At 40.5% G+C, this 26,170-nt stretch overlaps 1 long non-coding RNA gene across 10 annotated transcripts in view; it reads right to left on the bottom strand.

Annotated features, from left to right (window-relative positions):
- LOC138430868 (uncharacterized) overlaps positions 1-26,170 on the bottom strand; it is a 173,725-nt gene that overhangs the window by 119,905 nt on the left and 27,650 nt on the right. The window contains exon 5 of one of the 10 annotated variants that reach the window (XR_011253430.1): positions 18,659-18,992. The exons of the other annotated variants lie outside the window; for them this stretch is intronic. This is a non-coding gene — a long non-coding RNA (uncharacterized lncRNA). Of the gene's footprint in view, positions 1-18,658; positions 18,993-26,170 lie in introns of those variants that run through there. 10 annotated transcript variants of the gene reach the window in all.

Raw genomic sequence — 26,170 nt, 5'->3', positions numbered from 1 at the left:
CATTAAAGTCTAATACAGTTTTGCAAGATATCTCTAGGGTCATTTCAAATAAGTCTTGGTCAAGAGAAATGAAAGCCAACTGAATGTTCAACAATTCAGAAGACAAGAAATGGTAAAAATGAATGTATACTTTGCTCAGTCAGAAAAACTGAGTCACTTCAGAGAAATGAACCTATACAGCTGCTAGCCTGTAATTTTCCAAGAAAATACTGCTTATAAGACCTTGAGTTACTTTCTTTAAAATCTGAACTTTCCAGATAATTAGATTCTAATTCATCCTACATTAATATAATTCAGAAGATTTGTCAATTACACCACGGAGATAGAAATAGCAACCTGGTAAGAGTGTTTGTATAATACACTGATTAATCACAGAACGCAATTAGGATTGTTTTTCAGTTAATGTACATTAACATCCAACTCTGTAGGGACACACACATGCCCTTGTGATAAATCGCCATTGTCACGGAAGGCTGAGGAGCAGTCCGTTTGTGACGGTGGGAACCTCATGCTTGTTCGTGATGTAGTGATGACTGGGCAGAAAGCAAATTTAGTACCTCTCTTCCCTGGCTGATCCCGCAGCCCTGTAGTACCCTGATAATTGAAACATTTTAACTCCACATGTTCTGGGAAAATGATTTCAGCTAAAATCGTTTCAGCTGTTTTGAAGGTGATGGTGCCAGTATAATGGAAATTATAATAGCAGACATTTCTCAAAGAATCAGAACCAGTGATTTATCCTAATTGCTCAACTCTTTCCGGAGATGAGGGTGGATGGGATGACAGTTTCGGGGCCTGTCCCATGCTTCTTGGGGCCTTGGAAACTTGCCAGGCCTCTTGTGCCTCCCGTAAAGAGTTCTGCAAGAGAAGCAATACCTTAACCTGCCTTCTGCTCCACTTTCATTGAGATCCATTGAGAAATATGAGAACAATGCCCTTGGGACTGTGACAAGGATAAAGGACTGGGGAAATAAGGAAAGGGAGAGAGGGATATCTAGCCACGATTTTCCTGGGACCACATCTGAAGGAAAAATGATCTGTGCTTCATACTTACCATTTCCAATACAGCAGTTCAAAGTTTCATCACCGCCATCTATTTCCTTTTCATTGGAGCATTTCTCTCCAAGGTGTTTATTCACAGCATGTTGGTCTTAAGACCCACGAAGGCTTACAGCTCAGAGATGCCTTGGCGATCACCTAAGCTAAATCCCTGATTTTGCAGAGGTGTTCCCCGGCCTGCCCCACAGTTACTGAGGGAAACAACAAGGCTAGTTATGGAGGAAAATGGGCAGCCCTGATCTCCTGAACCCCCTATCCAGGCTCCTCCAACAGCACACATGACCTCTTTTTCAAGACTCCCACTTTCAAATCTGACGGTACCTGCAAAGCTATAAGGGAACTATACCTTAACTCCTCCAAAATTGCCACTTATGTCTAATAATATAGTCTTAGCTTTCCTGTTAACATTATTCAAAGACATCACCTTTGAACCTTCAGTGTCAAAATGGTACAGATGAACCTATTTTCAGGGCAGGGATAGAGACACAGAGGCAGAGAACTGACATGTGGACAGTGGGGAAGTGGAGTGTGGGACGAACTGGAAGAGCAGGACTGACATACATACACCACCATGTGTAAGACAGATAGCTAATGGGAACCTGCTGTAGAGCACAGGGAGCTCAGCTCAGTGCTCTGTGAGGACCTCGAGGGGTGGGATGGAGTGGGGAGAAGAGGGCCAAGAGGGAGAAGATGCATGAATATGTGGAGCTGATTCACTTCACTGTACAGCAGAAACTAGCACAACATTGTAAAGCAATCATATTCCAACAAAAAAAAAGGAAAGGAAAACAATTACACGGGAATAAAGCAAGTTGTTAATAGTCATCAGAAGGATAACAAGAAAATACTTCTAGGATAAAATGTACCTTTTTTTTGGTCAAAAATCCCACAATGAAAATGTTTACTCCGTGGATCAGCACTCTGGGAGTTCAGTCACTTATATAGCCTAAAAATGCTTGGACTTTAAAAAAAGAAATACCAATAGTACATTCACTTCAGTTTCAACTGTATTGTGAAAGTTAATACATATCTTGCAATAATATGAAGATGTGTAAATCATGGTACCTGCTCCCAGGAACTTAAGAGCCAATAGAGAAGATGTGTATAAAAATAAAGAGAGACTATGTCTAGGATTTCCAAGAGAGGAGTCTCTTTAGAGAGGTGGTAAGAATTTGCTTTCTGGCAGAGGTAACATTTATGCTGGACCTTAAAGAACAAGATTTGGGCAGGAGACATACTGATGGATGAGTTGTTTCAGATAAAGGGAAGAGTCTGGTAACAAGAAACTGCCAGCTTTGCCTAGAAAAAGATGAGATTCCAGGTGACTGAGTTACTGGATACATCCCTAGTGCACAGTGGGAGAAAAGACTTCAGTTAACAGGAAGATACTTAGTGGAAGGCATTAAAGACCTCACTTGGAGTTCTTTTTTTCCCCCCTAATTTGGTGGGCATTTCAGACTTCAGGATAAGAAGGGTACATTTAGAGAAGCATTTGTTCCACTTGCAAAGTCTTGCCCCAGTGCAGTTTGCATCCTGTTTGTAGTTTCACTGCTTTATCGATCCACCAGCAATGACCTCATTATGTTTGGGTGGACAGGAATCAGGAAGTCTGCAGCCTATTTTGCTGTAGTTCAAAGATGTTCCAAACACCTCTGTGGTTCCTAATTATAAACCTTCCCGTGGTTCCAGGAGCTGAGTTTTGGGCATCCTTAGCCCAGCAAGAAAGCTTTGAGAGTTAATAGACTGGGTGTTATCATTTAATTCAACTTCATTTTTTTTAACTTTTTATTTTATATCAGAATGCTGCCAATTAACATTGTTGTATTAGTTTCAAGGGCACAGCAGAGCAACTCAACCATACGTATACATGCATCCATTCTCCCCCACACTCCCCTCCCATCCAGGCTGCCACATAACATTGAGCAGAGTTCTCTGCTCTACAGTAGGTTCTTGTTAGTTATCCATTTTAAATACAGCTGTGTGACCTGTTGATCACAAACTCCCTAAGTATCCTTTCCCTCAACCCTTCCCCCTAGTAACCGTACTGTGAGTCTGTTTCTATTTTGGAAAAAAAGTTCATTTGTGTCATTTAAAAAATTAGATTCCACAAATGAGTGATCTCATACGACACTTGTCTTTCTCTGACTTACTTCACTTAGTGTGATACTCTCTGGGCCCATCTGTGTTGCTGCAAATGGCATTGTTTCATTCTTTTTAATGGCTGGGTAATATTCCATTGTATATACATTCCTTAAAAAACTACAAATAGAGCTACCATAGGACCCTGCAATCCCACTCCTGGGCATATATTTGGAGAAAAACATGGTCTAAAAGAATACACGCACCCCAGTATTCGTTGAAACACTGTTTACAACACCCAGGACATGGAAGCAACCTAAATATTCATTGACAGATGAATGGATAAAGAATGCATGATATATAACATGAACTTCATTTTTATAACCTTTCCAAGATTGTTGCGGTTCTTACTGTAAACAGTTAGAATAAAATGTTCCAAATCCAGAGTTATCCAGTACCTCAGCCTAGAGTCTCTGAAGGACCATCTTCTCAACTCTATACCTGAGGACTTCCATGACCCTAAATGAAAAAAGAGGATTTTCTGCACATTTTCCTGAACCCCACCCTGTGTGGGATTTATCTGTTCCCCCAGGATGCTGTCTGTCAAGGATTACCCATTTGTGTGGATGGTAGAGATAAGACATAGACATCTAAGTCTTAACACTGTCTTTCCATCACTCCCAGAAATGACTCACCTGTCACTGGTACATGTGTTATCTTTATGCTGAACCACAGGAAGAGAATCCACATACTCAGCTCTACTCGCATGTGGGCAGAAACATGTTTGTCCTTCTTTTAAATATTTATATATTTATTCAGCTGCTTTAGGTCTTGCTTGCAGCACACGGGATCTTCACTGCATCATGCAGGATCTCCTACTGTGGTGCACCGACTCTAGTTGTGGGCCGGCTCAGGTGCACCGCGGCATGGGGATCTTAGTTGCCCCACCAGGGATCGAACTTGTGTCTCCTGCATCACACTGCAGATTCTTAACCACTGGACCACCAGGAAAGGCCCTGTCCTTCTTTAGATTTGGCCTTAGACTGTAAGCACCTCTGCTGGGCAGAGGACGGTATTAGGTTTTTCCCTCATTTCGCAGCAATTCTATTGCTTCCTCCTTCTCTTGGATGTCTCTTCCCTAGTTCCTAGCACAGTGTGCTGCCAGAGGAGCTGAAACATCTGGAAAAAAGAAAAACCTCCCTGCAAAGAGCCAAGCAAGTCATACTCTACCCGCTTGCTAACGAAGACTTTGACCAACTCCATTTCAGGGAGAATAAAACTCTCCCCGTTGTATCTTCAAACAAAGAGCAGCATTTTCTACCATGTTATAATTGTTCTTAATCAAAGTGCATTCCTCCACATCCACTTTCATCTGCTTCAGCAGCTATGATTTTAATTTAAACATCAGATGTTACAGAATAATAGAATGCTTAAATCCTTCCATCCTAATTGCATTAACTTGTTAAATATCTCTGGTATCAGTGACTACAGTGCCAAGTTCTGAGCAGGTTACAAACTAAATCTGAGATGATATCTACATCCTAAACTAAAGATCATATATTGTTTCCCCTCCTAAAGCAATGCTAAAATAATCTAGCCAGTTATTTTTAACTCCAGGGTGCAAAGTAATAGCAGTTCTCTTTATGGATATATGATGTGAACTATTGACAAAATTATCCTGTAATTACTATGTGAAGTCAAGGTAATTACATAGCAATTGTCTTATAATTATTGGATTTTTTATCTGATTTATAAACTGCAGTATGAATTCCATGGTAATTAATACTAGGTCTTCCCAGTATAATTTAGTTATTATTCATTAGTTCATTAGTAAATCTTGTATTCACACAAATCAGCATGTTTCAACAATAGAAATCACTATATAAACCTCTAAGACTTGGGAATCTGACTCATGCATTAAATAACTAATAAAAAAAAAAGTGTGTAAAGATTTGGTTTGACAAAATTAACAAAAGAAGTGCTCAAACGTGATCTTAATCCAAATTACAGTACGTAGGAAACACACACCCATAACCACCCACACATACATATATTTATACTTTATATTTATCTATTTATGTAAGCTATCTCCAGTTTCACATCTGTTCCTAGCAAGCTGATGAATGTGGGCATTGCTTACTATAAAGCCTATGAGTGAAAAAAGTGTATCAAATATCACTCAGAATATTTTCATACAGTTGTCTGCATTTTTGGTCACAAATAATAATCACCTGGGGAGTTTTAAAATACTGATTTTTTGATCCACTCCCAGAGATTCTGACTTAATTGATCTGAGTCATCAGAAGTTTTAAAAGTTCCCTAGGTGACTAGAACGTATAACCCAAATGATTTTTATTTGCAGCTGTATTGAGCACTATTGGCTTTGAAATATTGCTAGAGACAAGACTTAAAGATTGCTTAATATTTGCAATTTCCAAATCCCTGAAGTTAATTTTTGGACAAAAAAAAAATCAAAGAATTTTAAATATATCACTGTTGATAATAAAGCTTATGTGGCTTGCCTACCTTGCTAAATGTGTTCTATAGCGTATGTTAATTTAATTATTTTTTTAATTTTTATCAAAGTACCCATGTACATATTTTTTAAAAATTGAACAGTGCGATGGAGCAAAAGTGAAAAATAAAGAGAAAGAGAAACAGTGTCATGGGGCTCATAATAGAGATCAATATTTCCTGCATTCTAATACCCAATTCTAGAGACAATCAATATTAACTCTTTGCCTGTATAAATAATATGCTTATACTGCTATACTTGAGTTTACAATTTGATAGTTTATCATTTGATGTCCATTCACCTAACTTATTTCCCCCACCACACATACCACACCCTCCACCAACCTCCCAAAGCACTTAAACCACAGTGTTGGTAAAATCAATAGTAAATGCTCACATAATTTTCATGGTAAATAGCCTTGATATCTGTAACTTGCACTACTTCAATATTTATAATTGAGTCATGGAAAGAGATGTATTTGTTCAATATTCCATAAGCCTATCAATAATTCCTCTCCCAAAATATCCAACAGAACTCTGAAACATTTTTAATAATAAAAAGCCAAGAGCAACTGAGCACATATGTACCAGAAACTATTTTAAACCCTCCACATGTATGAATTTAGTCCTCACCTCAACCCTATGTGGTAGGACTATTATTATTCCATTTTGCAAAACAGATAATTAAATTCATTAATTTGGCTACGTGGATAGTAAGTGATGAAATTGAGTTGAAAGCCAGCGATTCTAGCTTCTGACAGCTGAGCTCTTCACCCTCACAAAATGCAGGCAGATGAAGAACCTCGTCCACCCCTGCCTGGCGATGCTCCAGTATGGAACAGCTGCTTTTGAAAATTCTGTCCTGTCCTATTGCAAATATTTTTGTTATAAGGGTAACAAAATACCCTTCTACCCTTATCATGGGAATGCCCATTACCCCCCTCCCATGGGCATCTTGTTTCCTGGATCTCATCCCATATTCCTTCTAGTGCTGGACTCATTTTTATATTTCATTTTTTGGCCATACCACATGGCATAAGGGATCTTAGTTCCCCAATCAGGGATCAAACCCATACCCCCTGCAGTGGAAGCTTGGAGTCTTAACCACTGGACCCTCAGTGAAGTCAATGTGATTTTTTTTATTAACTATGGTGAATACTTAGTATCCTTCATACATGAAAACTCATGCTTTTCACTTTGCAGAAATTTTATTAAATTATTTCTTTGGTATGCCCTCTACAATTTCTCTTTTCCTTTATTGTAAATTCCTATAATTGACACCAGGGCTCTTAAATTGAACCCCCAATTTTTATCATTTTTTCATTTCATACATTCTGGGAATTTTCTTCAACTTTATCTTCTAACTCTTCAACTGAGCAGCACTGTTTACAATAGTAAAGACATGGAAGCAATCTGGATGTCCATAACAGGTGAATGGATGGAGAATTTGTGGTATATACACACAGTGGAGTATTACTCAGCTATAAAAAAAGAATGCATTGAGTCAGTTCTAAAGAGGTGGATGAACCTAGAACCTATTATGCAGAGTGAAGTAAGTCAGAAGGAGAAAGACAAATACTGTATACTAATATCTATGTATGGAATCCAGAAAGAGTACTGATGATCCCTCGTGCAGGACCACAAAGGAGACACAGACATAGAGGACAGATTTTTGCACTCAGTGAGGAAAGAGAGAGTGGGATGATTTGAAAGAGCAGCACTGAAACATATACATTACCATATGCAAAACATATAACCCGTGGGAATTTTCTGTGTGATGCAGTGAGCTCAAAGACGGTGCTCCATGACAACCTAGAGGGGTGGGGGGAGGAGGGAGGTGGGAGGGAGGCTGACGAGCGAGTGGACACGGGTATGCCTGTAGCTGTTTCACGTTGATGAGTGGCAGAAAATCATCACAATATTGTAAAGGGATTATCCTCCAATTAAAAATAATGTAAAAATTTTAAGAAAAAATATTCTGCTGTTATAATTTTACATTCCAAGAGTTAGGCCTGGTTCCTTTATGTTGCCTTTGGGTAGAGAGTGGGGGTTGTTGTTGTTGCTTTTGGTCAGTCTATCTTATTTTTGTTTTATGGACATATCTACGTTTATGGATCTGAGAATACGGATCACAGCTCTGCTGGGTTTTTTGTGTATTTTATTTTAAAATTTTCTTTTGCTCTCTGCATTGTTTCTGTATTCTCAAGTTTATTCTTACTCCCTTTGGTTGATTTTTGACACTGTCATGTTTGATGCTTTTCTTGATTATGCAGTGATCCTTGTCTTAATGCATATTGAGGACTGAGGCATTGAGCAGCTAAATGGAACTTCTGGGTATAAGGTAGATAGTCAATAAGTGAGCTCCACTATCATCTGTCAGGGCCTGACCTTTTCACTGGGGGACATCCAAATGTCAGTATCTATAGATCTTTTTTTCTAGGAACAGCCAACTTCAGCAGAGAGGAAGGCCCCAATTTTCTGCTATGCCAGCATAAAAGCAGTAAGTACCTGGCTACAAGCATTCTTGGAATGGTGAAGGCTGAGAGATGGCCAGGGAGCCATGGGTTCTGATATTTTAGTGTATGCATTCTCATTTCACATCTCCTGTTCTCATTAAGGCAAATTGCTCCTGCTCATCACTATGTCCGTTATCCACAAATCCAGATTCTCAAGGATTCAATTTCTCTAGAAAACCCAGCTGTCTTCACAAGGGTTTAGAAGGCATCCTAGGGGTTCTAGTCACCCTTCCTGCAGACCTTATTCAATCCTCCTGTTTTCTCATCCTCTTTTTTAAAGATTTTTTTATATAGACCATTTTTAAAGACTTTATTGAATTTGTTACAAGATTGCTTCCACTTGATGTTCTGGTTTTTTGGCCACAAGACGTGTGTGATCTTAGCTCTTTGGCCAGAGATCTAACCCACACTCCCTGCATTGGAAGGCAAAGTCTTAACCACTGGACTGCCAGGGAAGTCCTTCTCCTCATCCTTTATCTCAACTTTCAGACATCTCCGTTTTCTGAGATTTTCTGTGTAGTCATGCAGCAAGGCTTGTTCCTTGTTGGCTTCCTCTTCTGCACATTCTTCATTTCTGCTTTCCTGATTTATCTAGATTTCTATGTTTCCATTTATAAAGATGGAAAATGTTCTATATTTCAAAAAGATGGTTTAATTTTTGTTAGCTCTCACATTTTTTTTCACGAGTTTAAAGTTTTTGTTTTTTTCGTAAAAGAGAGATTTCCAGAGGTAAAAACAGATATTTTGCTTGCCAGGTTTTGTAGAAAAACTCCAATAGTTCAGGCTAGATCTTGGTGGAGAACAGAAGACAAACTCAAGCTGGATAACAGGAAAGTTTAGTGAAGCTGTCTCTTTAGGAAAGTATGAACAAGGACAGCTTAGCAATCTGCTAATGACAGCATGAGTCATTAGCACCCCTAAGGATAATGAACAAACACAGAGAAAACTTACACAAACTCAGAGAAAAAAACTGGATGAAGAGAGATTTGGATGGAGGATGTGACTTATTAGATTATCAAAAGGACCCCAATTCTTGTGCAAGGGCATAGCATCCCTTTGCAATACAGCTTTGTAGTTGTTTTTTTTACTAAAAACCCAGAGTGTCTTCCCCTGCCCCAACCTTTGAATATGAGCTGATCTTGTGTTTCATCAGTCAACAGAATGTAGCAGATGAGGCCCCAAGACCTCTGGTGTGTTTCACTTGCTCCTTTAAAATCCTATCCAGGGACTTCCCTGGTCCAGTGGTTAAGAACTTGCCTGCCAATTAAGGGGACACAGGTTTGATCCCTGGTGCAGGAAGATCCCACATGTGGTGCAATTAAACCCATGTAGGAAAACGAAGATCATGACATCCAGTCCCATCACTTCATGGCATATAGATGGGGAAACAGTGGAAACAGTGTCAGACTTTTTTTGAGGAGGCTCCATAATCACTGCAGATGGTGACTGCAGCCATGAAATTAAAAGACATTTACTCCTTGGAAGAAAAGTTATGATCCACTTAGATAGCATATTCAAAAGCAGAGACATTACTTTACCGACTAAGGTCCGTCTAGTCAAGGCTATGCTTTTTCCTGTGGTCATGTATGGATGTGAGTTGGACTGTGAAGAAGGCTGAGCACCAAAGAATTGATGCTTTTGAACTGTGGTGTTGGAGAAGATTCTTGAGAGTCCCTTGGACTGCAAGGAGATCCAACCAGTCCATTCTGAAGGAGATCAGCCCTGGGATTTCTTTGGAAGGAATGATGCTAAAGCTGAAACTCCAGTACTTTGGCCACCTCATGCGAAGAGTTGACTCAATGGAAAAGACTCTGATGCTGGGAGGGATTGAGGGCAGGAGGAGAAGGGGATGACAGAGGATGAGATGGCTGGATGGCATCACGGACTCGATGGACATGAGTCTGAGTGAACTCCAGGAGATGGTGATGGACAGGGAGGCCTGGCGTGCTGCGATTCATGGGGTCACAAAGAGTCGGACACGACTGAACAACTGAACTGAACTGAACTGAGGACTATTGATCCCTAGAGCCTGTGCTCCACAACAAGAGGAGCCACCACAATGAGAATCTTGCCCACCACAAGTAGAGAAAGCACCCGCACAACAATGAAGATCCAGCAAAGCCAAAAATAAATAAATAAACCCACCCAACTTCCTTGAGAATGACCTAGAGGCTTGCTGGATGACAAGACACAAAAGTCCTTATTTGCTTTGTCCCAAGTGATAGTCAGCCAACCACCAAATTTCTCAAGGATGCCATCCTGGGCCAGTCAATAGCCAGACCACCTACAAACTGACTGCAGATTCCAAAATGGCCCAGCCAAGCCAGGCTCAGACCAGAACTAGCCAACTGAGCCCAACATAATTTTCCACCACTCAGAACCATGATCTAAAGAAAGGCTGTTTTTTTTAACAGTCATTAAGTTGGGAAACACTTTTTTTAATGTAGAAGTTGCTGATTGATATAAGCTTTTACTCAAGAGAAGCAGCCAAGTTAGAAAGCCATCAGAATAAATTTCCTGACTTACTCTTCCTGCCTTTCCTGTCACCTGTGAGTGCCTGCTATTCATCTAACTGCAAAGTGAGAGAACTCATTGATAGGTTTCATACTGGCCAGTCTCCCAATGCACAGAGTGGGATAAAGAAAGTCAGAGGGTGGGATTGAAAGAAGAAACGAGGAGAGACTCACTGTGCCCACCCATCTGTTTTCTAATTCAAAGAATATCTAGAGTTTTTAACTGTAGACTTAAAAAATATTAGCAACCTAAAAGTTGAGAGTTATGTTTTATTCAGCAGACATTTTTAGGACTTAAGCCCAGGAGACAACATCTCAATTAACCCTGAAAGAACTGCTCTGAAGAGGTGAAGGGAGGATCCAGGTTATACAGAAGTTTTGCAACAAAGGGCAGGTAGTCTGAATGTCAAAAGATTATTGCAAATTAAAGAAAACCAGACGTCCCAAGTTAAAGAACTTTGTGCTTTTCTATGTATAGGAAGATGCAAGAGTCTGGGCTCACTGAAATCATTCCTTTGATATGCCCTTCAGCTATCTGGGGTTAGTAAGCTATGTTTTCACATCTTGTGTTTCCTCCGGGCTCACTGTGGGGAGTGGCTGCAGTCTGAGGGCTGCTAGATGGCAGGTATTCTTTCCTTCCTGAGTTCCCTCAGGGTTCACCATCTGTGGTGGCACACTTGCTAATGACTGTGACATCATTTGTTTACTGATACAGCAGGGAATATTCCATTTCCCATGACCAAGTGTCTATAGTTACATTGGAGACTCCAAAAAGAATATCAAAACAAGATTTGGGAACAAGGAATTTTTAGGTAATGGCTATAAGAAAAAGATGGGAAGGAGTGTGTTTATAACAAGTCTACTTTCTCGTATAGACTCAGGACAAGGATTAATATTTTGTACTGCCTTCTCAACACATATTTGCAATTGTACATTACAAATCATAGGAGATTCCCTGGCAGTCCAGGAGTTGGGACTTAGCACTTTGACTGAAGTGGCCTGAGTTCAATCCCTGGTCGAGAAACTAAGATCCCACAAGCTGTGTTGCTGCTGCTAAGTCGCTTCAGCTGTGTCCAACCCTGTGTGACCCCATAGACCAGCAGCCCACCAGGCTCCCTCATCCCTGGGATTCTCCAGGCAAGAACACTGGAGTGGGTTGCCATTTCCTTCTCCAATGCATGAAAGTGAAAAGTGAAAGTGAGGCTGCTCAGTTATGTCTGACTCTTAGCGACCCCATGGACTACAGCCTACCAGGCTCCTCTGTCCATGGGATTTTCCAGGCAAGAGTACTGGAGTGGGTTGCCATTGCCTTCTCTGCCACAAGCCGTGAAGTACGGCAAAAAAAAAAAGAAATTATAAATCATGTACTCAAGGTATGATCTGTTTAAAACATTATGGTAGCCTTGATTATATAAAAATCCAGCTAACCTAAACAAAATTCAAATTTCAGTCACACTTCATGGTTTTTTCTTTTAAGTGTGAGAATATTAATCAGAGTGGATTAGGTGTGAATGCAAGCAATAGAAAACCTGAAATAACATGACTTAAATAAAATAGAATTGTATTTCTCTCACACAGAAATGACGTCTAGAGGTAAGCGGTTTGGGGCTGGGCTCATTCTAACTCCAGACTCTCAACACAAGGCTTCTACCTCATGGTCCCAAAAGCCTGCATGCTCCCATCATCACATCTGCATCCCAGGCAGTGAGAAGGGGAGAATGGAGTCACAGAAGAGCTTGTCTGTCACCTGTAGATACTTCCCTCAAGCCTAACATCTCTCTCCAACTTGCATTCCATTGTTCAGAGCTTAGTAACCTGATGGCCCCTGGATACAAATAAGGCCAGGAAATGTACACTTTAGGGCCATGTGTTTAGCTGAACACTTGGGGCCTACTGTAAAGGTGAGGGGGGAAGCAGATAATAGAGAACAAATTATAATTAGTCTCTACCTCAATTTCTATTAACTAACTTTAATTATTCAACTACTAAAGTCATGTTATAATCAACACATCTCCAACTTGGTGGCCTATATATACCAAGTCTACAGTAAAGACTTCACTGATGATCATTTGAAATCTGTTCAGCTCAGTTCAGTTCAGTCGCTCAGTCGTGTCCAACTCTTTGTGACAAATGTTGGCAATTTGATCTCTGGTTCCTCTGCCTTTTCTAAAACCAGCTTGAACATCTAGAAGTTCATGGTTAGCGTACTGTTGAAGCCTGACTTGGAAAATTTTGAGCATTACTTTACTAGCATGTGAGATGATGTGAACATCTTTAATTATCAATTTCATTTTTGTGTGTGACATTGAATTTCTAAGCCAGGAATGTGGACAAAAATGGTTTGGTGCTGTTTTGTTTTGTTAAGAAAGATTCAGTGGTGTCTTCTACTTGACCCACAGTAAACATTAGAGATAATTTTGGCTGCAAGTTATAGAACAGTGGCTTAAACTTTGCAGAAACATATTTCTCTCACACACAAAAGTCTAGCAGTATATAGTCCAGGATGCAAGGATGAATTCAAAAACATATCAGAAATCCAGGGTCCTTCTTTCTTTTTTTCTCTGCCATCTTCAATTTGTAACTTTCACCTGTGATGGGAGATATTTACTCAGGTGTCACCTGTCACATATGTGTTCCAGCTGGAAGGAAGTAACAAGGGGCGAGGGCAATGTATATCTCACCTCTCAGAGGTATTTCATGGCCAGAACGGTAGACGGGCATTGCAAGTGGGTAGAGGATGGGGAAGAAATAGAATAAGATTCACAGAGTGTTGATAACTATTAAAGCTGGGTAACAGCTACCTAGCAATTTATTATATTATTCTTTCTACTTTCCTAAAATTTTGGCATTTTCTGCAAGATAAAAGTTAATCAAATAAAATGGAAAATATCAAAAGGATAGCTCTGGAAGCTTTGCATGGCTTCTCTTTATATACCAAGAGCTAAACTTTATCACATGCCTACGTCCAGCTGCAAAGAAAGCTGGAGAATGCAATCATTCGTCCTTAGGTCCATGTGCCCAGTTACAAAGAGCTTTAGTTTATCACATAGAAAGAAAGGGACAATCAACACAGGGGGACCACTGACAGCCTCTGCTATGCTCACATATGATAGATTATGAGCACAAAGTCAATCATTAATATCTGCCCTCCAATCCCTTCCATAACATGAAGGTGGCATTACTGTTCAGCATGTGCATAAAATAATGTAACAACAGTAAAGGGCTTCCCAGGTGGCACAGTGGTAAAGAATCCACCTGCCAGTGCAGGAAACTTGAGAGACTCCGGTTCAATTCCTGGGTGAGGAAGATCTCTCAGAGGAGGAAGTAGCAACCCACTTCAGTACCTTGCCGGGAAATCCCATGGACAGAGGAGCCTGGTGGGCTACATTCCATGGGGTTGCAAAGAGTCGGAAACAACTCGCCACTGAGCACAACAGGAAAATGGGGCCAGAGTACCTGACTGGTGGTAGACACTCGATACATGTTAACGTCCTTTTTCTACTGATTCTGAAGACCAAATGCCTCAGATTGATAGATAAATATGTATATATGTATACATACACACACACACATGCACACAAATAGGACTTTGATGATACAAATCACTTCAGGAAAATAAAAGAACATCATCCTCAGTGAATTACAAACCTCATTCTAAGAGTAGTCTTGTGTGTCAAGGTGTTAATCCTCATTCTACCTAAGCTTGCACTCATCTTTCCCCCCCACCCCCGCCTTGGCCATTGGATCTTAGTTCCCTGACCAGGAATCGAACTCTTGCCCCCTGCAATGGAAGCTCGAAGTCCTCACCACTGGCAAGTCAGGGAAGTCCCTCTCACTCATCTTGAACAGAAGTTCTCAAGCATTGGTGAGCATAAGGATTTTCCAGGTACTTGTACAACACACAGACTCCTGGCTCCCACGCTAGACCTCCTATTCCCAGAGATTCCAAGGATCTGTGTTTTCACAAGAAACTTAAACAAGGAACCCAGACGGTTGGTCTCTAACAGAGGGGGACTGAGAAAAGATGACTGGCACACATTACGAGGCACTTCAAAGATGCCGGTAGGAGAATTCGATTCATCGGTCTTCAGCTTGGTTTTCCTAGGAATGCAGAAACTTCTTTTTTTGCTCTGTGTTTGTTTCCCAGGAAAATTCTAGCACAGCCATGGGAGAGCAAGTGCAAACACCTTACACTGTCCCTGGAGTCCCATTTGCCCTCTGCAGAGGCACTGAGTCTCCAGACCACACCTTCAGCCACACTGCTGTTAAACAAAAGTCTGGTCGTTTAACCCGAAGCCATTGCAGACACGCTGTGAACAACATCACCATGGACACTGACATTGTTGTTGTTCAGTCACTAAGTCGTGCCCGACTCTTTGCAACCCCCATGGACTGCAGCACGCCAGCCTTCTCTGTCCTCCACTATCTCCTGGAGTGGACTCAAATTCATGGACACTGGCTTAGAGATACTTCAATTTTCAAAGAGAATGTGGGTGGTGGAGCCCTGTAATGCAGGTGGAGGGTATAAAGTGAGAAGAGGGAAGAAGTAAGATTGTAATTTAAAAATGATTTGAGTGCAAAGAAGAGTGCTTCAGCTAATCGTTTAGAAAGAAGCTGGCTGAAATTCTCCTTCATACTCCTCAGCAGGGCAAGGTATCATTAGACTCCAAGCAACACTGGACATACCACATCCCAAGGCCACACCTGCTTTCTTTCCATGTGAGCTCTTACCACCTTCTAGGGAGAGAGAAAGCCATCCAACCTGGTGACTCTGGATGGAGTGTTAGGCAAATAGCGTTTCACTTCACATCAAGTGATTTCTTCCCAAGAAATCATCGCTGTTATAACAGCAAGATAATTAGGGAAGCAGTGAGAAGGATTTGATTAATACCACTTCCAGTTTTTCTCATCTAACAGGAAAGTGGGTTTCTATGCCAGAACAGTCAAGAGGCTTAGATCCCAAATGGGAACAGGAGTCGCGGTGTCTTTTCATATATGCGGTGATGTATCTATGCGAGTGTGGATGTGGGTGGATGGGTGGGTGTGTACATTTTAATTGCTTATTATAAATCAAAACTAATTAGGTGCATATTTATTCATAGTTTCCTCACTACTTTGCAGATCTGTGGGAAGTGTTTATTGCAAAACGATTCATTTCATTTCACTGCAAAATACCATTGTAGGTATACAGGGAGTGAAGCTGTTCAGAAAAGAAGGGGGTAACCAGTAGACTGTCCAACTCCTAAAGCCTCAGTGTCCTCAATGATGGTACAAGGGCTGTGAAACCTCGACTTGCAAAACATCCTAGCTACTGAAAATGTGCTTTGCAAAACACACATGCACATACCTGTACACATAAGAACGTTTTCAATAAGGCTTAGCATTGCTTCACAAACATAATTCTAATGTGAATATCCTTTAATATATTGTCTTTTCCTATTCGTTGGGAAAAGTCTATTTTTTCTGCATCTTGTGTAGTAAAAAAAAAAAAAAAAAATTGGAGTACTCCAGTGTTCTTGCCTGGAAAATCCCATGGATGGAGGAGCCTGGTAGGTTCCATGCAGTCCATGGAGTCGCTAAGAGTCAGACACGACTGAAGTGACTTAGCAGCAGCAGTACAGTCCTATAGGCAACTTGGTATGAAGTAAGACTATTTGCCTTTAAAAAAAAATTTTATTTGAGTTTAGTTGCTTTACAATGTTGTGTTAGGTTCTGCTGTACAGCAAAGTGAATCAGTTCTACATATACCCATACCCCCTCTGTTTTAGATTTCCCTCACACTTAGGTTATTACAGAGCCCTGAGTAGAGTTCCCTGTGCCATACAGTACACTGTCACTACTTTTATATTTCATACACGGTAGTGTATACCTATCAGTGCCCCGTTTTTCTTTGTGGTTCCAACACTAAATACTTAATTTGCAAAGAATTTCAAACCAATATAAAGAAAACGTAAAAAAGAATTGTAGGAATGAATCCCATGGAATACCAATGATTTTATTCACCTGACTTTTAATTATGAGATGGCGCTTCAACACCACGTGGAGACTGTTTTAATCATTAAGTCCTGAACTAGCAAGTTAGCATGTTTCTCCCACCTGCGTTGTTTGGGACATCATCACCCACTGAGAACCATATCTATTTAACCAGCTTCCTTCCAATCATTTCCCTGATGGCTCTCTCTCTTTCTCTCATTTTCTCTGAATGTACATGCACATAACAAATACACACATCCATATGTCTTCTCTAGCCATCCAATTACATGTACCCTTGGGCCCAACCTTCCTTAATTACAGAGTATATAAACATAGAGTCCTGAACAATCGAATTCATTCTGCCTTATGGGAAGTTGTCCCGTTTCTATATAGTCTTTTTTTAAAAAATGTTTCCAGCTTAAGATATAATTAACATATAACACTGTGTAAGTTTAAGGTGTACAAAATGATAACTTGATATATGTATACATTATGAAGTGGTGGCCACAATAAAATTAGTTAACAGCTAACTTTTAATTAGTTATGTGGATGTGTGGTGAGAACATTTAAGGTCTACTTTCTGAATATTTTTCAAGTACCTATAACAATATTAGAGTAACCACGCTGTACACTAGATTCCCAGAACTTATTCATCTTATAACTTCTTATAACTAGAAGTTTGTACCATTTGACCAGCATCTCCCCATTCCACCTCCTCTCCGAGTCCCTGACAACCATCAGTCTGGTCCTTAATGTATATCTCCAGGGATACGTATAGGTCTGCTGCTGCTGCTGCTGCTGCTGCTAAGTCGCTTCAGTCGTGTCCAACTTTGTGTGACCCCAGAGACGGCAGCCCACCAGGCTCCCTCATCCCTGGGATTCTCCAGGCAAGAACACTGGAGTGGGTTGCCATTTCCTTCTCCAATGCATGAAAGTGAAAAGTGAAAGTGAAGTTGCTCAGTCATGCCCAACTCTTTGCGACCCCATGGACTGCAGCCTACCAGGCTCCTCCGTCCATGGGATCTTCCAGGCAAGAGTACTAGAGTGGAGTGCCATCGCCTTCTCCACATGTATAGGTCTACACTTAATGATTTACTGTGAAATATCGTAAATATAATTACCCTAAAAAATGTAATAGGAGAAGGCGAGGGTGGGATGATTTGAGAGAACAGCATTGAAACGTGTATATTAAAATACGTGAAATGGATTGCCAGTCGAGGTTCGATGCATGACACGGCACTCAGGGCTGGTGCACTGGGATGACCCTGAGGGATGGGATGGGAAGAGAGGCGGGAGGGGGGTTCAGGATGGGGGACACATGTACACCCATGGCTGATTCATGTAATGTATGGCAAAAACCGCTACAACATTGTAAAGTAATTAGCCTCCAATTAAAATAAATACATTATTTTTTTAATGTAATAGGGTAATTTAAGATGCTGGCCTATTTTAGTTATTGTTGTGCAATAAAACACCCCCAAACTTACTGCTTTTCTTAAGAGGGGACATTATTTGGGGGGATCCTATCGATTGATTGGGTGCTCCTTGCTGAACTCACTCGGTGCACACCATGTGGCTCACCCAGCTGGAAAGGCTGCTAGCAGTGAGGCTCAGCAAAGACTCTGACACGGCTCAGCCCCTCACTCTCTGTGGCCTTTCATCCTGGCTTTTGACATGGCAACGGCCTAGGGCCACATTCCAAGAATAAAGCCCCAATTTGCATGCATTTGACTATGTCTTACTTGGGTCATTGGCCAAAGCAAGCCAATGACCCAGGTCAAGTCCATGTGGGAGAGGAATACATAAGTTCTTGAATACTATAAGGTAAGACTCATTGGAAGTTAACAATCTACCATGTGGCCCAATATCATATAGTTGCCCAAAGATACAGGATACTCTCCCTTCCTATAAAGAAACAGGTGTATGAATTCAGTCTAAAAATCTTTACACTGTGTATTCTGTAGGACACATTTTACCTTGAAGACAAATGATAAACACTCCTGGTTATAAAAAATGATTGATCGTTTCTTTAATATAAGATACACATACCTCCTGCCATGAACAAAAATGAGAAATGGAGAATGAACAAGAGTAAGGTGAAGAAGACATTTCAGGATGGAGTCCTTTTTCTTATCAGCTAACATCTCCTGTTCATACACTCTCCCTAAGATCCTGACCAACTACTGTGACTCTGTTTAGATTGGTCTGAGGTTTGCAGGTGTCCTCTTCCAACTTTTCCTCTTTATCCAGTGTCCTTACTTTGAAGTGTAGGAATAGGTTGTTATTGGGGGGAAAAACTCTAAGGGAAAGGAAAACAAGCTGATGAAGCTCCAGTTTCCTGGGAAAGAAGAAACAAAGAAATACTTTCCAATTAATTTATACTGGACTATACTTGCTTTACAATGTTGAGCTATTTCTACTGTACAGCAAAATGAATCAGCCATGCATATTCATAGAACCCCTCCTTTTTGGATTTCCTTCCATTCAGGTCACCACAAAGCATTAAGTAGAGTTCCCTGTGCTCTATAGTACGTTCTCATTTCTTGTTGTCCAGTCGCTGAGTCATCTCTGACTCTTTTTGTGACCCCCTGGATCGCAGCACTCGAGGCGTCCCTGTCCTTCACTATCACAGTTATCTGTTTTATCAACAGTGTATATGTGTCAATCCCAACCTCCCAATTCTTCCCACCCCTTACTTTTGCCCTTGATATCCATACATTTGTTCTCTACATCTGTATCTCTATTTCTTCTTTGCAAATATGGCAACCCACTCCAGTGCTCTTGCCTGGGGAATCCCATGGGTGGAGGAGCCTGGTAGGCTACAGTCCATGGGGCTGCAAAGAGTTGGACATGACTGAGCGACTTCACTTTCACTTTCATACTGGTTCTCTAGATTTCACATATATGAGCTAATAAATGATATTTGTTTTTCTATTTCTGACTTACTTCACTCAGTATGACACTCCCTATGTCCATCCACATCTCTACAAATGACCAAATTTCGTTTCTTTTTATGGCTGAGTAATATTCTATTTTTAAAAAAATGAAAGAAAACAACTTCCCTAAGGTCACACAGCTAATATTTTGCAGGATTTGGACCTAAGTGGTCTGGAATCTAGAGCTGACATACTCCTCAGATCAGGAGGAAACATATCAGACAATTAACAGAAGTTTCCTGGATGATGAACTGAAGATAATTTACATTTTCTTTTTAAAAATGCCCTGAAATTCCCAATTTTTCCTAATAATGATAATAAATACATGCAATTTTAAAAAATAATAATCAAGGGGGATGAAACACCCAAGAAAAGAAACCCTGAGAGAATCAAGCAAGCAAGGGGTACCCAGGGGGAGCTTGTGGAAGAGCACAGCGGCTCTTATTGGCTGGCTCTCTCCCTGAGTTATTCCTCAGGGGATGTACATGCATAGTTTCATGCCTCCTGCCCTTCTTTGTTGATCCCTAAGGACCAAGAGAAGTTCTAAGCTGAATAAATTACTTGAATTTTATCCAGAAAGTAAACTTCATAAACTGAACCAAACACTTCCATTTTAAGCACATGTGGACATTATTTATAAAAATTTTAATACTAACCCCAGGGAAGGAGGTTTTTCCTAGGCTGAATTTTTGAGGTTGTCTCATTAACAGACTCCCTGCCATGACTTTACTTGCAATCTCATCTGAAACAATGCTGCAGCTGTTCTATAAAACCAAGATCTTCTAACACAAGAGATGTGATGCCAAGGAGAAGTACCATCAATGTAGTTCAGATGAAAGTCACTTCCTGGAAATGGGCTGCAGGAGCAAATCTCCCCTTCCTGTCAAATCTCCATCCCCAAATGCAAGTAACTAGAGGCAGGAGTTTGGGCTCAAAGCCTGTTTTAATGCATTGGGCTATCTAATCCTATAACTGGATCCTGTTCACTATTAATTAAGTAGTAAAGTTAGACTCCCTTTGAGGCTTAAACATCTGCTATGGAGGAAGACTAAATCTCTCTATTGAAAGAAAACCAGAATCGTGTGGGAAATTCTCAGATGGTCTGGATCAACAAGAATAATTTTATTGTAGGCTTGACATTAAAGGAACTAGGGTGAGTCAATCAAGCCAAATATGTTAGCTCTCCAGTACCAATGTGTGGTTTATGGAGCCAACTCTAGATAAAACCATGAATTGACATCTAATCCACACTTAAGCCTTCTAATATTGAGAGCTCAGGATCCGTGCTGTCAGCCCATGCTTGTTCTAGCCATGCCAAAATATAGCTGCTGAAGACCTGAAACCTACTATTGCAGTACCATCTGGGCCCAAAAGCAGTGAGCACCAGCCCACGCCATAGATCTCCATGGTTACTGTCTACTCTCTTGTAAACCTCTTCTAACCTGGCTTCTGCCCCATCATTACTCCTCAACAGCTCTCCCTAAATGTACAATGGCTACGTCACAAAATTTACAGATTATATTTAGTCTTCACCTTTATTTGACTTTGCTTTTGACCAAAATATTATCTATTTTATTCACTTTTAAAATATTTGCTCAAATAAAATTATTTATGATAGCTTCATTTTTAAAAAATGTCTGTCAAGTATGTAGCAATGCCCTTTTTTTCATTCTTGATATTGGTTTCTTTATTCTTTCCTTCTTTTTAATCCAACTGAATTACTCTTCAATTTTACTTTCCAGTTCACTAGTTCTCTCTTCCGCTGCATATACTGTTTGGCCCACATCATCTCTTTATTTTTAACTGACAAAATTGCATTTTACTTTAACATTTTTATTTGGTTCTTTTCAAATCTATATGGTCACTCATCTATTGCCATGGTCCTTGTCATTTTTGTCATTCCATTCTTAAAAAAAAAATCTTTAAATATTCATGCATAGTGTAGTACACAGAATAACATACTTCCCCCCACCCCGCCCCAGTGATATTCTCATTCTAATAACCTAAAGCTGTGAATATTAACTTATATGGCAAAAGGGATTTTTCAGATGTGATTAAGGACCTTGAGATGGGAAGATCATCCTGGATTACCTGGATTGACCCAGGGTAATGAAATCACAAGAGTTCTTTTATAAGAGAAAAGCAAGAAAATGACGTCAGAGAAAGGAAATAGGACAATGGAACCAGAAGTTAAAGAGATGCACTTTGAAGATGCAGGCAAGGGCTGTGAGCCAATGAACGCAGGCAGCCTCTAGAAGCTGGAAAAGTAACAGAAACCTTTTACTCTTTTGATGCCTCCAAAATGAACACATTCCAGGCAACACCTTGATTTTAGATGTCTAAAGTCCAGAACTGTACAGGAGTAAATTTGTGTTGTTTTAACCCACTAGATTTCTGTTAACAAGATACAGTAACAATTGAAAATCAATACACAAAGTTATATCCATATATAATAGTTCCATCGTCTGAAATCTTTAAGGAACTAAATGTTATCTCTCTCCCTCAAGATGACTTGTGAGCCCATAATGTTGATTTTGACCTGTGGAAAACCTCAGAATCTAAACTGAGAAGACATTCCTCTTTACATTCAGTTCAGTTCAGTTGCTCAGTCGTATCCGACACTTTGCGACCCCATGGACTACAGCACGCCAGGCCTCCCTATCCATCACCAACTCCCAGAGCTTACTCAAACTCATGTCCATTGAGTCAGTGATGCCATCCAACCATCTCATCCTCTGTCATCCACTTCTTCTCCCACCTTCAATCTTTCCCAGCATCAGGGTCTTTTCCAATGAGTCAGTTCTTTGCATCAGGTGGCCAAAGTATTGGAGTTTCAGCTTCATCATCAGTCCTTCCAATGAATTTTCAGGACTGATTTCCTTTAGGATGGACTGGTTGGATCTCCTTGCAGTCCAAGGAACTCTCAAGAGTCTTCTCCAACACCACAGTTCAAAAGCATCAGTTCTTCAATGCTCAGCTTTCTTCACAGTCCAACTCTCACATCCATACATGACTATTGGAAAAACCGTAGCTTTGGCCAGACGGACCTTTGTTGGTAAAGTAATGTCTCTGCTTTTGAATATGCTGTCTAAGTTGGTCATAGCTTTTCTTCCAAGAAGCAAGCATCTTTTAATTTCATGGCTGCAGTCACCATCTGAAGTGATTTTGCAGCCCCAAAATATAAAGTCTATCACTGTTTCCACTGTTTCCCCAACTATTTCCCATGAGTGATGGGACCAGATGCCATGATTTTCACTTTCTGAATGTTGAGCTTTAAGCCAACTTTTTCACTCTCCTCTTTCACTTTTATCAAGAGGCTCTTTAGTTCTTCTTCATTTTCGGCCATAAGGGTAGTGTTATCTGCATATCCGAGGTTACTGATATTTCTCCAGGCAATCTTGATTCCAGCTTGTGCTTCTTCCAGCCCAGCGTTTCTCATGATGTACTCGGCACATAAGTTAAATAAGCAGCACTATTTGTATATTATTATTTAGTTTTGCTTCTAGTGAAAGCCAGAGAGGCCTTACTTCTTGGGATCTCCACAGTTCATTCCCAGTCTCACATGGTGGATCTGGGAGTCTTGAGTTTAACTCCCTCATTTCTCAACTACCCAAAGCCCTTTGTTTCTAGAGTGCATGCATGCGTGTGTGCCCAGTCGCCAGGCTCCTCTGTCCATGTGATTTCTCAGGAAGGAATACTGAAGCGGGTTGCCATTTCTTTCTCCAGGGGATCTTCTCAGCCCAGAGATAGAACTCATGTCTCCTGCATTAGAAAGCAGATTCTTTACCGCTGTGCTACCTGGGAAGCCTTATTCACGTATCCTCAAAAAACACACTTAACAGAGGGAAGATATGCAGGTGCACGTGGTGTAAAATCCCTGCAGACAACCTCTTCAAATGTGCTCATTGTTTACAATTTTAGTTTCAGTTTATATTGTTTCCTTTTTTTTAACTTGCCCCTTGAAGATCTCCTTTCTTCTTCAGAGCCCAACAATGCGGAAAAAAAAAAAAAATAGTGAGAATCCCTTTTTATTTTTTTTTTTTTTCAGTAGAAAGCCTTTTCATTTTGGGAGGGCCCATGGTTGCTCATTCTCCATCTGGTAGCTATAGTAAAAAGCACAAAAAATAAAGCAGGTAGAAGCAGAAATTAGCTTCTGATCTGGAAAATTAGCCTTGATCTGGAAAATGCTTCATTTTCTAAAGCATGGAACAGAAATCACCAGAAGTGGATTACTATGCATTTTTGGTCAGGAGTATAACTTCGACTCTCTTACTCCAGGGCCACATCAACTATCCAAATTTGGGGGACCTCCCTGGTGGTCCAGGGGTTAGGACTCTGCACTTCCATTGCGGGGGGCACAGGTTTAAGCCCTGGTTGGAGAATTAAGATCTCACATGCTGCACAGCACAGCCAGAATATCTTTTTCTTTAATTTTTAAAATTAAAAAAAAAACTATCCAAACCTTTTGTTTACAGGGATTCTGAGGATCTCACCATGTCCTAGACTATCATTCTGGTCCATGTTACTGATGACATCACATGAGTAGAATGTGGTGACCAAGAAGCTTCAGGTGGTGTGACGGCAGATGGGCAATAAATGCCAAGATGATTCAACTCAGGGAACAGTCTGGAAGTCCAGTGGTCTAGACTGGCCATCCTCCAAAGTGAAAGACAAGTTGTTCTACTTTATATCCCCAAGTACTACCAAAAAATAAAATAAAAGGGCTGAGCACTTGGGGTCAGTCACTCAGTCGTGTCCGACTCTGCGGCCCCATGAGATACAGCACCCCAGGCCTCCCTGTCCAACACCAACTCCTGGAGCCCACCCAAACTCATGTCCATTGAGTCGGTGATGCCATCCAACCATCTCATCCTCTGCCGTCCCCTTCTCCTCCTGCCCTCAATCTTTCCCAGCATCAGGGTCTTTTCAAATGAGTCAGCTCTTCGCATCAAGTGGCCAAAGTATTGGAGTTTCAGCTTCACCTTTTGAAATCAAAACATGTCATTTTTGATGTGTTGCTCTGACTCATGTATCAAGGATGAAACTCCTTCTATAGTTCATTTATTCATTTTGATTTTTGGCTGTGCTGAGTCTGTGTTGCTGTGTTCAGGCTATCTCTAGTCGCAGCAAGCTAGGGCTATCCTCTAGCTGCGGCGCTGGGACTGATTGTGGTGCTTCTCTTGTTGCAGAGCACGGGCTCTCAGGCTCACGGCCTCAGAAATTGTGGCTCCGTAGTTGCAGTTCACGGCTCAATCGCCCCACTGCATGTGGGATCTTCCCTGATCAGGGATTGAACCTGTGTTCCCCACATTGGCAGGCGGATTCTTAACCACTGGACCACCAGCAAAGCCCAAGGATAAAGCTTTTAACTGAAGCCCAGAGCTAGAGGAAATCTCTACTGATCCAGGTTACAGTGAGCCCTGGCACTGATTTGGTTGCTTGTTGTTTGTTTGTTTGTTTTGTTTTTGGCCCAGAAGATTCAATGATTCTTGCAATACCTATGACAAATTGGAATTCTGTGAGTGATGCTCTGGTATGAAAAGTTCTGCAGTGATTTTTGAGCAGCGATGATACTAATATCTGTTTGAGAGTTAAAGATATTTCATTATAATGATAGAATTGGAGTCGATTTCATTCACATCAGCAGGTCCCTCTTGTAAACTCAATCACGTAACAGTTTAATCATTTTAATTTCTGAACCATCCATGACAAAACTCAATCCTGCAGAGGGGCTAGTAGTTGAGAAGTCAGTTCAGGTCAGTTTCTAAAAATGTGTAATATACAGACTGCATAGTAGATCTCGTTAAGACACAAAACTACGTGACAGAAGTAGTAAAAAAAAAAAAAAGAGTAATTTATGAACTATCAAAAAACATATTGGTCTTCCTCTTCTCCCATTTAAACAATATTCTCTAATTTTCATTCTGTGATTCTAGAGTTTCTTTCTCTCAAACATCCGGGAATTCAAAGACTTGGTAGTGACAGTAAGATGATTTCTTTCTGAACACTGGTTAATCTTAAGTTCATTTCTTTCAGCTCCTTAATTCACATGTAGCTCACAATCAAGGTTCAATTGACATCCCTAAATACAATCTTTTATTAAAACAACCAGAAGAGAGAATTTTCTACAGTCTTAAGAAGATATGATTTCCATGATAATGACAGCAAATTACAAGAATAAGAGAAAAATTAATTTTAATACTGGTAGTGTCTTCACTGAAATTTCTCTCCTTCTGCTAATGCATAATGACCACAAAGGAATTGAATGGGCCCCCGATGGGAAGTGTAAGAGCACATCAGATGGGCCTGATGATAATGGATAGGGCCTTAAATTAAGGAATAATAGGTACATGAAGCACTTAAAACTGGAATAACTGAGATCTTACTGTGGCCATTACTTTTGGTCTTAACAATGATCGCATTTTAGGGTTTAAAGCCACATTTTGAAGGGAAAGAGTGGAGAAACAGCTAGTTTCTTTTAACTAGTGAACAAGGTTTTGCCTCTCGATTTATGAAAATACCAGAACTGTTCCCTTTTTAAAGTCTATGCTTTATCTCTGTGATGATGGAATATAAAAAA

This window comes from Ovis canadensis, chromosome 26 (genome assembly GCF_042477335.2).
Source record: "Ovis canadensis isolate MfBH-ARS-UI-01 breed Bighorn chromosome 26, ARS-UI_OviCan_v2, whole genome shotgun sequence".
NCBI lineage: Eukaryota > Metazoa > Chordata > Mammalia > Artiodactyla > Bovidae > Ovis > Ovis canadensis.
Note: the sequence above shows the minus strand (reverse complement) of the source record. Positions and strands in the feature narration are given on the sequence as shown.